Genomic DNA, 6,194 nt, shown 5'->3' on the forward strand with positions numbered 1-6,194 from the left:
TTTTCAGATGAGGAAACTGAGCCTTCTTTGTTTATTTAACTTGTGAATCTATGTATAAACTATAATTTAATAAGTACTAATGTTTACAGAGTGTTTACTCTGTACCAGGAGCTGTTCCATCATTTCCCATGAGGTTAAACGTGGTGCACTGGTTAACATCGTGGCTTCTTCACCCATCTCTTGATTTGCTACTGACAAGAAGCGATGTGACCTTGAGCAAATCATTTAAACTCTCTGGGCCTTTGTTTCCTCATTTAGAAAACATAGATGATAATATCTATATTACAGGGTTAAGGGAATTAAATAAATTATATATGTAAAATATTTAGCACAGTGTGGTACATTGTGTTAACTATTACCAAAATACATTAATTCATTCAAATTTTATAACCCTATGAGGCAGGCATTAATCAGATATCACTATCTCTATAGTTAGTTGGGGAAACCAAGGTCAAGAAATATATGATTTCTCCAAAGACAGTACTTGGCAGAGCTGTATTTGAACCTCAGCACTCTGACTCTGTGCTCTTAACCACTGTATTGAATGCTGTCTTCAGATCATAAAACAACCCAATGTCTTTTATGTGATGAGTGAATTAGTGATAAGTAATAGGGAATGCTTGTTTCCATATGCATATGCCATAAAATAAATATGCTTTTGAAAAGCAGATACATTTACGTATTTTAATGTGTATTCTTAGAGTTTTAAAAAGTTGTCTCTGGCACCTGGTAAATTGATTTCATCAAAACATATATCTTTACTCAGGACAAAGGTAGATTCTTTCTCCCGCCTCCCTTTCCTAAGTCTCTTCTGCTCTGTCTCCTGCACCCCCAATCCGCTTTTCTATTTCACCAGCATCGTGTTGGCTTTTTTTCTGAAAGCCCCATGTTTGTAATGTAGAGCTCACAGTGGGAATAGTTCTCTTATTTCGGAGATATAATTGAAGACTCAGAAGACATTGACTTTAAAATTTTTTTAAATTTTTTTAAAAATATTTAAAAAATATTTGACACATTTACAGTTATAGCCCTCGGATATTAGTACTTTAGATGAGAAAGAGTTTGATCAGGAATGTGTATAAATGGTTTAAAGTCATCTTTGCAAAAGTGACAATAATAGGGCAGGCAGGCAGAGAAGTAGGTTCTTAGGTGCACATAACTAATGGGAACTATAACCAGAAGAAAATAGTACATCAAATGGAGGGAATATTTGTTTAAAGACTATTCTAAGTTCAATCAAATTTAAACCAATTATACTATTTTAAAAAGTATGTTTAATTGTGAACTATTAATAACAATATAATTCTAACTATTAATAACAATATAATTCTATATTGTTATTAATTGAATAGCTTTAATTTTTTTTTAAAGCTATTAAATTAATATATATCAATTGAATAGCTTTAATTTTTTCCTCCTAAACCTATTAAGATCAGTGGTTCTCAATCTTGGCTGCATATTAGAATTAACTGAGGTTGAGGAGAGATTTAAAAATTCTTTATGTCTTGGTTGCACTCTTTTTATTATTTTTTAAAGGTTGTTTTTGTTTTTTATATATTTTTATTTATTTCAGAGTGGAAGGGAGAGAGAGAAAGAGAAACATCAATGATGAGAGAGAATCATTGATCAGCTGCCTCCTGCACATCTTGAACTGGGGATCAAGCCTGCAAACAGGGCATGTGCCCTTGACTGGAATCAAACCTGAGACCCCTCAGGTTTGGCTATAAAGCAAGTAGTATTCCTGTGCTGAAGAAACTTCAAGGAGGCTAGTCACTAAGGAGAGGAAGCCAGGCATCATGATGTGACATCGTTACCCAGACGGACACTTAGCATATTAGCCTTTTATATATATAGACTAGAGGCCCGATGCATGAAATTCATACAAGGGGCTCAGCCTTTGCAGCCCCGGCTGCCTCTGTTGGCCCTCACAGGCCCTCGCAGCCCCTCGCAGCCCCAACTGGCCCTCGCAGCCCTGGCTTCTTCCGGAAGGACGTCCAGTCTAATTAGCATATTATACTTTTATTATTATAGATGAGTTTTGGAAGGCAGAGTTTACATTGATGAAAATCAATGGGAGAAACATATAAACAAAACAAAATGTATTTCAAGCAGGATGGAGACTGGCGATTGAGCCCTTCCTTAGAAAGAAAAATATGGGAATAAAATATTCTTAGAATTCTATCACCATCTTACATTTGTTGACAAAGCCAATAGTTTCATTGTTAGGTAATGGAGAATCTGTGCTTTCTCTCCATCTGGGGAGGGCTCCCCTAATAAACAGAGCTCAAGCTGTGGTCAGGTACCAACTGAATGAAAGAGCCACCTCTTAATAGCTGAGGCAGGTGATGCTGAACAGCCCCAATGGTCAGCGATAAGCTAAGAAGGAAATTGGTTGATTTCAAGAAAGGCCTGGAATCACCCTCTGGGCTGACCCAAGTTGTTTCAGATGATGAGTGGCTATGAAGGTGACAAGATTTTATTGGCCTGAAAGAAATACAGAGAAAATAAATGTTTTGTTTGCTTCTCTAAGGACAAAGAAAATGTGTGTAGTGAATTTCCTCCCTAAGAGTGGGGATGTAGTCTGCTGTCAATGTCCTGATATATCCTATCACCAGCTGAGAAGCAAAGACTACAGAGGCATTTTAAGTTGTGCCTCTAAATACTCCTAAGTGGACAGCCCAAGAAATCAAGACAGGAAAGGGAATATGCTTTTCTTACACTTTCAGTGTTAGTTTATCATTAGTTCATCCACGTCTCCCTCATATGCTCCAATAATCTTTTGCTTTTATTATTTTCCTGGCATATCTGACTCTCCTGGACAGGGTCCTTTTTACTCAAGAATAATTTTAGGATTAAGCTTTGTCACTTGGTTGGAAACTAAGGACATTACATCTGAACAGTTTAACTTGTTTTTATTTAAGCATGATGAAACTCCATAGGACTCTTCAGTACTAGTACCCAGTGGGTTTTATATATGATCAGGTTATAACAATACATGAAATTTGCATGCAAAGTAAAAATTATATACTTCATCTGCGTTAGAATTTAAACACTAAAAGAAGTTTAATTTCATCTTCTTGAAATTTCTTCTCCAAGGTTTTTCAATGTATTCCAAATTAGAATGGGAAAAAATTTAAGTGCACTTTTTGTTTTAATGTCAATGACTCAAACTGTTTTGGATGTGTTTGTGTTCAAGTCATTGTATCACCAATAGACTCTTGCACCCAATAATCTATTTCTACATACTAAGAAAATCCAAAAACAACTTTCCACACTGAAAATTCAGAAAAGGAATGGAAATATTAAAAAAAAAATATGCCCCTTGTTATTGGAGTGGAAGAATTTTATTATATAAACAGAGATCTTTTAACTCAGAACTAATAATTGAAGTCATAAAGTATCTCAAGTATTTTAATCTAATCACCAACACAACAGATTTATGGAATTGCTAACCAATGAGCAAAATAAATTATACTTCGCATCATATAAAAAGAGAGAGAAAAAAAGCCATTAGATTCTGGGATAGTACTACTGTTGATTTAGCAACACCATAAATATACTCCTTTTTTTCCTTAACATTGCAAAATTCCCAGGAAATGGAAATTGCTATGTGTTTACAATTTGAACTCAAATGTATTACCAAAAAATGGGTAGATGTCTTCTTTAAAATAATGTATTTATAGCGTTTGACACAAAGAATAATAGCTAAGGTTATACAATTCAGAAGAATCAAAAGATACTGCATTAACACAAAATTGTCTTTTAATGTTTGTTTACCAGTTCATTGTATCTTACAGAAAATGAAAACATTATTTTTATAATACAGATTGGTTCTTTTCCTCCGATTTGTACTCAGGAGGTATTAAATGCCTTTAAATACTGATTTTCTTTAATCAGGTGCCTTACTGACTTTCCGTATTTTTTATTTCTCTTGTTGTACATCATTGCTGCTCTGGCAGTAGTGAGCTGTGATACAGTTAACTTCTCAACAAAACTGTCAGTTATCCACTGATCATTCTTGATGCATTCTGTGCTGAGAACTGATAGTAATTCCCTTTAAATCCTCCCCTCCTAGTGGTCAGCTACTCCATAAGACCACCATATTCTTTGGAGCACTGAATCCAGAAACCCAGTATGGCTGCCAGCAACCAAATTGGAATCTCCTTTGAGTCTACATTTAATTGCCAAAATAATAAGCAACTACATTATTGCATAAAATAAAACTTTACCAGGTACCGGCCCCCTTCCTATGAGAAAAAGTTTAAACTTACAAATACCATATTTGACTAAAAATTACTGTGCTAAATCTGGCAGCAGTCATTAAGAGATGGCTTCCAGTGTTAACGTGATTAACTTGCTTCCATTCCTATTGTCTTTTCATATGAATCCTTATTGTTTGGTTTTCAAATGTAGGTCTCCAGGTGAAACTTGCAGATAAACTTTGTTGCTTATATGGGCTACAAGTGTGAATCATGGACAAAATGATCCAAGCAAGATTTTCTAACCCTGAGTCCCATCTTATTTCTCTGATAGTCTTAGAACCGAAGTCTGAGGAGCAATTTCTGAATTAGTCAATGTTGTACTGATTTTCAGTTCAGAAAGGTATTAGGATAACCTTTCTTTTTTCAATATTCTCAGTGATACATTGGGGAATGAAGTAGGAAAATAGACATTTGGTGGAAAAATGGAAAATGATAACATTAAAAAAGCAAACCAAGAACTATTCAAGTAGAAGTCCAAAAGGGTAAGGAGATCCTCATCCTTTAGGGGAAATCAGAAGATAAAAATTCTGCCCGGCAGTATTTATTTTCTTTACAAGCTTAGAAAAATGGTGTGCTATCAGTTTAGATTTTAATCAGCTAAAAGTCAGTCCAGAGTTTTTGATCAGCACCAGTTCCTCTACTAGTTAGTATTCAAAAGTTAAGAAATGGTAGCTACTATGCTTAACATTATAAAGGTAGAGCTTTGCAGCAATTGACTGAACATTATATATCTTCTTCAATATAAACTTGTTCCTACTTGCATTTCCAATAAAAATCTTATAACATGGGTAATAATCATTCAAGTATGGGCTTCCTCCAGTGAGCTCACCCCCATAGTTGAGGTGTTAGAGTCACTCTTTTGGAGTTAGTCCCATCTTTAAATAACATATTCATCTTATTATAGACCATTCAGATATTTTTAATTTAAAAGTTCAAGTTCTATTTATATCAGCAATGTTTGAGTTAAACCTCACAATCTCTTTGGATTTATATTTGTAATTTTTGCACAATTTGCATATCCAACCTAATGTAAAAATGTACATGCATACACTGTCATCTTTTAATATTAAAGCATCTGAAAATTTCCAGCTATGCTTTTGATAAAAGAAGTGATTTACTTTTATTTACAACATTTTATCTAGATAATGTAAGTATAGTTATGGTTTTATTGACTTCCAATTGTTCTGTATCTTCCACACATGTAACTCTACATTTAGAGAGTACATTTATTAGAATTATTACAGAGCTTTAAATGCAACCACAATCAATTCAGGAAACAGATTTATTAACTCATGTTCACGGGAAGAAAATCTACATAAAAACATTCATGAAAGCACACCAGCTATGTCATACTTGGGTTATGATACTAAATCCCATTTATTAGAACTCATTGTGAAACAATGGGAAACCAAAAAATGTAATTTGAATACAAATATTGGTCCCTGTGGGGTCTCAACAGTCATAAAAATATAGGAAAACAGAGCTTTATTTAAGATTGGAGCTGCTAATGCAAAAGTTGTTTTTCTGAAGCTGGCCTTACCTTTCCCTTACAGCCTGATGAATTTAGTGTAAACTCTATGATGACAGGTTCAGTGTTTCATTTACACCTAATGATGACCAGCAGGGAAAGTGATATCATGGACCACATTTTCTTATGGAGGAAGGTTTAGAACTACTTGGTTGACATTTTCCCCCCAACCACAGGCACCAGTTGGGCTTTCTAATGTACATACAAATAATAATAAAAAAAGAATTTTGAAAGTTGGGTCCTTACTTCTTGGTTAGGAAAGTGTGCAGTTATTCATTCCTTTTATGATTTAAATGTTTTAATGTAATGTAAATAAGAAGGAAATATTAAATAGTTTAAAGTTATTTTTATAGGACAATAACATTTCATAGGCTAACATAAAATCAAGCTGCTAAATTTTACAA

Source organism: Myotis nattereri (genome assembly GCF_964212035.1).
Source record: "Myotis nattereri genome assembly, chromosome: 4".
Lineage (NCBI taxonomy): Eukaryota > Metazoa > Chordata > Mammalia > Chiroptera > Vespertilionidae > Myotis > Myotis nattereri.